Below are 7,337 nucleotides of genomic sequence, written 5' to 3'. Positions count from 1 at the left end.
AAGTTTGGAGTGATGTATATTGGGGTGGAGTGGGGTAGGTTGGGATGGGGTGGGGTGGGTAGACTGGAGTGGTGTGGTGTGGGGTAGATTGGGGTCGAGGGGGTTAGAGTGGCGTAGATCAGAGTGGAGTACACTGGAGTGGGGTATATTAAATAGGGTAGACTAAATTAGGGTACATTGGGGTGAAGTGGAATATATTTAGGTGGTGTGGGGTAGACTGGAGAGGGGTAGATTGAGTGGGGTAGAGTGGAATGGGATATAATGCGGTAGATGGAGTGCAGTGGGGTAGATTGAGGAAGAATGTAATGCAGTGGATTGGCTAGATTGAAGAGGAGTGGAGTAGATTGGAGTGGTGTAGACAGGAGTGGAGAGAGGTAGATTAGGTTGGAGTGGGGTAGATTGGAGTGGGATAAATTGAGTGGATTATAGGAGGGTAGATTGGAATTAAGTGAGGATGACTGGAGTGAGATAGACCGGAGTGGGGCAGATTGGAGTGGAGTACATTGGATTGGAGCTGGACAGAGTGGTGTGGGGTGGTTAGGCATGGGGTGGGTAGACTGGAGTATGGTAGATTAGGTTAGGGTGGGAATGATTGGAGTGGAGTAGATTGAAGAGTAGTAGATTGGAGCGGGTTAGATTGGAGTGGTGCAAACTGAATGGGGTAGATGGGAGTAAGGAAGTTTGGGGGTGGATTCGGCTAGGGTAGATTGAAGTGGGATGGACTGGGGTGGTTTGGACTGGACTGGGGTGGATTTGGGTGCATGTGGTACATTGGAGTGAAGTTGAATGGGGTAGAATGGGTAGAGTGGGATGGAGTATGGTAGACTAAGGTAGAGTGGGGTAGGGTAGATTGGAGTGGGGTACAGTGGATTTGGACAGATTGGAGCGGAGTCAAGTTTGGGGTAGAGTGAGTTTGAATTATGAATAGTTGATTAGTGATTAGTGATAGTGGGTAGATTACAGTGGGGTGGGGTAGACTGGAGTGAAGTAAATAGGGGTAGATTGGAGCAGGTTAGATTGGGTTGGAGTGGGGTAGGATGGGGTGGAATGGGTTAGATTGGAGGGGTGTAGAATTCAGTGCAGTGCAGTACATTGGAGTGGGGTAGATCTCAGGAACAGTGGAGTGGTGAGTGGTAGCATGGAGTGGATTGGAATGTCATAGGCTGGGGTGGGGTAGATTGTGGTAGATTGGTGTGGGGCATATTATGATAGACTGGAGTGGGGAAGGTTGTGGTAGATTGGAGTGGGACAGACTGGAGAGGAGTGGGATAGATGAGAGTGGAATTATTACAGTGGAGAGGAATTGAATAGATTGTAGTGCATTTTGGAGTGGAGTGAGGAAAATTGGAATGGATTGGGATAAATTGGTCTGGGGTATATTGGAGGGGAGTCAGGTGAAGTGGAGTAGGCTGGATTGGGGTACGTTGGAGTGAGATGGACTAGAGTGGAGTGCAGTAGACTAGGGTAGATTGGAGCAGAGGGGGGTAGATCCTAGTGAGTGCGATAGATTGGGGTGGAATGGGGTGGGGTAGGCTGGGTTAGATTGAGTGGAATGGGGTACACTGGAGAAGAGGGAACTAGATTGGAGTGGGGTACATTGGATCGTAGTAGAGTGGATTATGGTACACTGGAGTGGAGTAGATTGGGTTAGAGTGAGGTAGATTTCAGTGGAGCAGATTGGACTGAGGTGGGGTAGAGTGGGGTGGAGTATAGTGGGCAAATTGGGGTGGGGTAGATTGGAGTGGAGTGGAGTAGAATGGACTGGAATGGGGTAGACTGAGTGAAGTGGGATAAATTGGAGTGGGGTACACTGGAGTGGAATGGAACAGATTAAAGTGGTGTGTGTGGTAGTTTGGAGTGGGGGAGAGTGGAGTGGGGTAAGTGGTATGAGTGGAGGGGCATAGAGTTATGTGGTGAACTGTCATGAAGTGGTGTGTCAGAGTGGAGGGGCACAGAGTGGAGTGGCATGTTGTGGAGTGGAGTGTTGCAGAATGGAGTGGCATGGCATAGAGTGTAGTGGAGTGGTGTAGTGTGGAGTATGCATGGTGTGGCAGCACACTGCTGTTACAGAAAATACATTTTCAATTGAAATGACAATTACATATGCACCGAAACGTGGTTTTACTGCACACAAACGATAATGTGTGCAAATGTTATCACCTAGTGTATTGATGTTTTGATCATATTCAAATATTTGTTTCCACGACAGTCAGTATTACAAAAACAATGCTTCATTTGTACAAATTCTGATCTATTCTGAAACATCAGCACAGTTCATTTTTTGTTGTGTGCTAGAAAAAAAATCATCCTACACCCTATTCTCTCACACGAATACTCAGATTGTCACATTAATTCGCTCACTTTGAAGTCAGAGAAAGAAAACACCAAGCTCCCTCAGAAGAGGGAGCTTGAGATTTGACCTCTACCTTTGAAATACACAGAAAATGTGATGAGATAAGATCATAATTTAAATTTAAGGGCTGTTTACAGAAAACAAGGTTTAAGAAGAATACAGAAAACAAGGTTTGGACAACGGGAGGAACAAACTCAAAATGGTCAGCCTAATGCACATAACATCAGAAAAGTCGAATTACAAATCAGAAAGCCAATGGTAAGCAACGTGCGAAAAGCATTCATAGGTCAGCTTTCTGAATGCCCCCAAGATGTCTTTTGAAAACCAGCTGCGCTCTCTCGTAGGCTTCAACCTAAAAAGGGGATCCCAGTTAGCTCTCTGAAGTTGAAACAGCATTGCAAAATGCAAACTAACTTCTTCATTGATTGGTGAGACTGTGTAGATGGTTGGACAGGCAAATGCAAAAAATAATCAATCTGTGGATGAACTGATATTGAATGCATGGACGGATGGTTGGGTGAGGCGGTGAATGTATATAGATGAAAGGGTGAGTGCATGGTTGGAAGAAATGTGAGTCATGAGTAAGTGCCTGGGTGATTTGTGATTATGGGTCTAGCCAGGTTACATAGAGCTTGCCATCAATACAGTAACATGCAACAGGCCTCTGTTCCTCAGCATATCACAGATGAACCACTCTATTCACACATTTACGGGCATGTAACTGGTGTGCGTGTGAACAAAAACCAGCAATATATAATAAATTACCACGAGGATAACAGGGCCACCATAATCCCAGAAAAAGGAAAATGAAAAATCTGGACAGATTGTAACACTGGCTCATACACATACTGGAACAAACCAAGACAGCCCTCCCTATGCGACTAATTATGACTGCTGTACAATCAAATTGTTGTTTGTTGTATGCATAGGAAAAACTCCATACTTAATGGCTGTGAGTTGCAAGCAACCAATGTCTTTTTTTGCATTGGCAAGTATGTGAATGACTCTCACAACTACAAATGACTGAAATGAACAGGTCTTTCCCCCCTCTCTCTATACTCATCACATAAACTCCTGCAAAACAACCAAAGCTGCCTGTAGACAAAACAAAGCAGCTTTCGATTTATTGATCAATTCTGTTTATTTTGTAGTGAAGGCAAAACATTCCAGTACACAGCTGTCCATCTACAACCCTGGGGCCGTCACCGTCATAAAGGCACAATCAGAATCAAAACTCAGCAAACATCCCATACATCTACCCCCCCTTAACTCCTTTTAAATAGGTAGCTTCAGTATCCTACAACTTCTATATAGTGGTTCCTGCGTTAAGCCTGAGCAAGTGCATGTTGGTACTTAGTACCTGGTGTAGGGCTGATTCCTCTGGCCTCTGTCGAGGGGAGCAAGCGTAACAGTTTAAGATATAAGACAAGTCAATTGAATTTGGTGGAGAGAGCAGAGATGAATGGTGCCCACAGATCGGGATCAGTGGCAGATTTCGGGTCCACAGCCAAGGAATGTTTTTCCATTCCCAAAATGAACCATAGTTTATGGGGCCAGGGACTCTGTTGGAACCCTATGTGGAGAGAGAGACGTTGTGGGCCGCTGCCAGGGCCAGGGCCATTTGTCTCCCTGTCAATAAGAACAATGGGTATGTGATGGTGTTGGGAATCCCCAATATCATGTAGGGCAGGAACATCGGGATAGCTGTATTCAAGGCCCTGTCTATGTCATCCAGAATGCGCTCCATGTAGCGGACCAATTTCGGACAGTGCCAAACCAGGTGGTCAAAGGTACCTGTCCCCCCACAGCCCCTCCAGTACTCATTTGTGGGCCTCAGACATCATGCTTGGAGCCGCGCAGGGGTGAGGTATCAATATGAAACAATTTCATATGCCGTCTCTGTACTCTCCATGTTCTGAGCAGTGTGGCGGGCTCAGTAGCAGATGTTCTCCCAATGTCTGATGGAAAGGGCCCTGCTCAGTTCTGCCATTATTGGGTGGGGCCTCTGCCCCGTCGTCTTGGCCGAAGTAGTTGCCGCACCCAATATTGCATAGATTTATGTGATGAGACGTCTGTTGTCTTTCTTGAGGAAGACTCATTTCTCAAAAGGCATGAGGGGGCGATCTGCATAAGGTTTGATGAATGGCTACATTACCCAATGTCATATTTGTAAGTATTGGGTGCGATCTGCCTCCTGTAGGTCATAGTCTGCCTTCAGTTGATCAAACAGGTTTATCCCCTGTGTCTCAAACAGGCATCCTATGCGTTTGCAACCTCCCTACTGCCACAGTCGCAACCCCTACTGCTGCATCCCTGGTGAAAAGTCAGGGTTAGCTAGGATTGGCATCATAGGAGAGGCAAAGGAGGTCAGCCCGGCTCGGACTGCCACTGCATTCCAAATGTTGAACGCAGTGCCAGTCACTGGGAAAGAGCAGAGAGTCCATGCTCTATGTCTGCGGGGTAGCCATAGTTCTTTCCATATTTGGAAACCCACCACTTCCTGGTCCATAAAACACCAGTCTTTCTCAGAGGCCAATAGACTCCACTCAGAAGTGAAGTTGAGAGGCTTTGTAGTATTGTGAAATACTGGGTACGCCGAGCCCACCCTCCTGTATTGTGCAATAAAGCAATGCCAGTGGTCACAAGCCTTTTTTTCCATCTCAAATAAACTTATTGATCCCTAACTGCAGACACCAAAGTGTATATTCTGATGGTGTCAACGATAGGGCCTGAAAGTAAAAGTTACTTACCTTCGGTAACAAAATATCTGATAGAGACATATTCTAGTTGCAGATTCCTTATCTTTGAATTTCCCCAGGTGTCAGACTGGATCCGGAAATGTTTTCTTCGAGCAGTACCTATACACGCCGTTGGGTGGCGCCGGTCGACTCCACGGGCGTCGTTGGCGTTGTGCTTGCCGTGATGACGTGGCAGTCGTATATAGGCACCATCCCGGCACGCTGACGTCAGTTTTTTTTTCACAACTTTCCACGCCAGTAGCACGGAGCTGTGAAGAACAATGAGAGTGGTGCACCAAAACTAGGGCCCGCAAGGGAAAGTTCCTGTCCCTAGAAATCAGTTTGCAGTGCGGGCAGGATGGGCGGGTCGGTAAGGAATCTGCAACTAGAATATGTCTTTACCAGATATTTAGTTACCGAAGGTAAGTAACTAGGACATCTGATAGAGACTTCTAGTTGCAGATTCCTTACTTTTGAATAGAGACCCGAGCAATCCCCGGTGGTGGGCCTGCGAACTAAGATCACACGAAAAAGTCTTGTAGGGCCGAACGGCCAAAGTAGCCGTCCCTTTGGATCCGATTGTCCAGGCAGTCGTGCTTGGTAAAAGTGTGCAGAGATGCCCACGTTGCTGCCTGACAAATATCCAGGACTGGTAGGCCCTTGCTCTGGTGGGGTGAGCTCGCTTTTTAGCCATAACGTAGCACATTTCGATACATAAGAGTACCCATCTTGAAATGGTCCTCTTCTGCACCGCCTTCCCCTTCTTTGCACCCACATATCCCACAAAGAGTTGATTGTCCACCCGGAAGTCTTTTCTACGATCAAGATAGAACACCAACACTCTTTTTGGGTCCAGATGGTGGAGTCTCTCCTCTTCATGAGAGGGATGTGGGGGTGCATAAAAGGTAGGCAATGTGATGGACTGTCCGACATGGAAGGGTGTCACTACCCTGGGTAGAAAAGAAGCCCTGGTGGGAAGAACCACTTTGTCAGGGTGTATGGCAAGAAAAGGTGGCTTAGATGACAGAGCCTGGAGTTCACTAACTCTGTGGGCAGAGGTAATGGCAACTAGAAAGACAGTCTTTATAGTTAAGAACCTTAGGGGACAGTTGTGAAGTGGTTCAAACAGGGTACAAATAAGGTAGGTTAAGACCAGGTTGAGATGTGTGAGGCCTTTAAGAAACCTCCCAACTATGGGAGATTTAAATAAGGAAGGCTGATCAGGTAACCTTAAGAAGGCAGAGATAGCAGAGAGATATCCCTTAAGAGTGCCCAAGGTGGAACCCTGCCGGGCAAGGGAAAGAATAAAGAGGAGAACTTCAGAGAGAGGAGCAGATAGAGGATCAACAGAATCGTCGATGCACCATGCTACAAATTTCTTCCAACGACAGGTGTATACAGTCTTGGTTTAGGGATGCCTGGCTGCCAAGATTACGTCACAGACTTCGGGTGGCAAGTCGAAAGACGTCAACTGTCGCCGCTCAATCTCCACGAAATAAGTTGCAGAGTAGACAGGCTCGGTGGAGGACTTTCCCCTGCTGATGCGACAGAAGATCCTCCCAAAGAGGCAGTCTGATCGGAGGGGCTATGGCCATGTTCAAAAGCTCGGGATACAAGACTCTCCATGCCCAGTCCGGAGCCACCAGTATTACTTGTGCCTGATCTTGCCTGATCTTCTTCAGAACTCTGGGCAGAAGTGTATTGGCAGAAAGGTGTACTGAAGGCCTGAGTTCCACTTGCGACGAAAAGCGTCGCCGAGAGAGTGCCGCCTTGGAAACTTCAACGTGCAAAACAGATGACATTGCACGTTCTCTACTGAGGCGAACAAGTCTAACCACGGTTCTCCCCACTGCGGGAACAGATCTTGCGCCACCTCCGGATGGAGACGCCATTCGTGTTCGACCATGCATTGTCGGCTGAGTTAGTCTGCTCTGGCATTCAAGGAGCCTGCCAGGTATTGAACCACCAGGGAAATCCTCTGATGTTCCAGCCAAGTCCAGAGATGAAGGGCCTCTTGAGTCCACAACCCCACTCCGCCTTGTTTGTTGCAATACCACATGGCAGTGGTGTTGTCTGTGAACACCTGCACTGCTTTCCCCTTGAGGGAGGGAAGAAATGCTTTTAATGCTAGTCGAATCGTTCGGATTTCCAGATGATTGATATGGAGACCGGTTTTCGCGGGAGACCAAATACCTCTGATCTCTGCCTCTCCCATTTGGCCACCCCATCCCAGAAGTGACGCATCT

The sequence above is a fragment of the Pleurodeles waltl genome, chromosome 9, assembly GCF_031143425.1.
Source record: "Pleurodeles waltl isolate 20211129_DDA chromosome 9, aPleWal1.hap1.20221129, whole genome shotgun sequence".
NCBI classification, from domain to species: Eukaryota; Metazoa; Chordata; class Amphibia; order Caudata; family Salamandridae; genus Pleurodeles; species Pleurodeles waltl.
The sequence above is the reverse complement of the archived record's forward strand: the minus strand, read 5'-3'. Positions refer to the sequence as shown.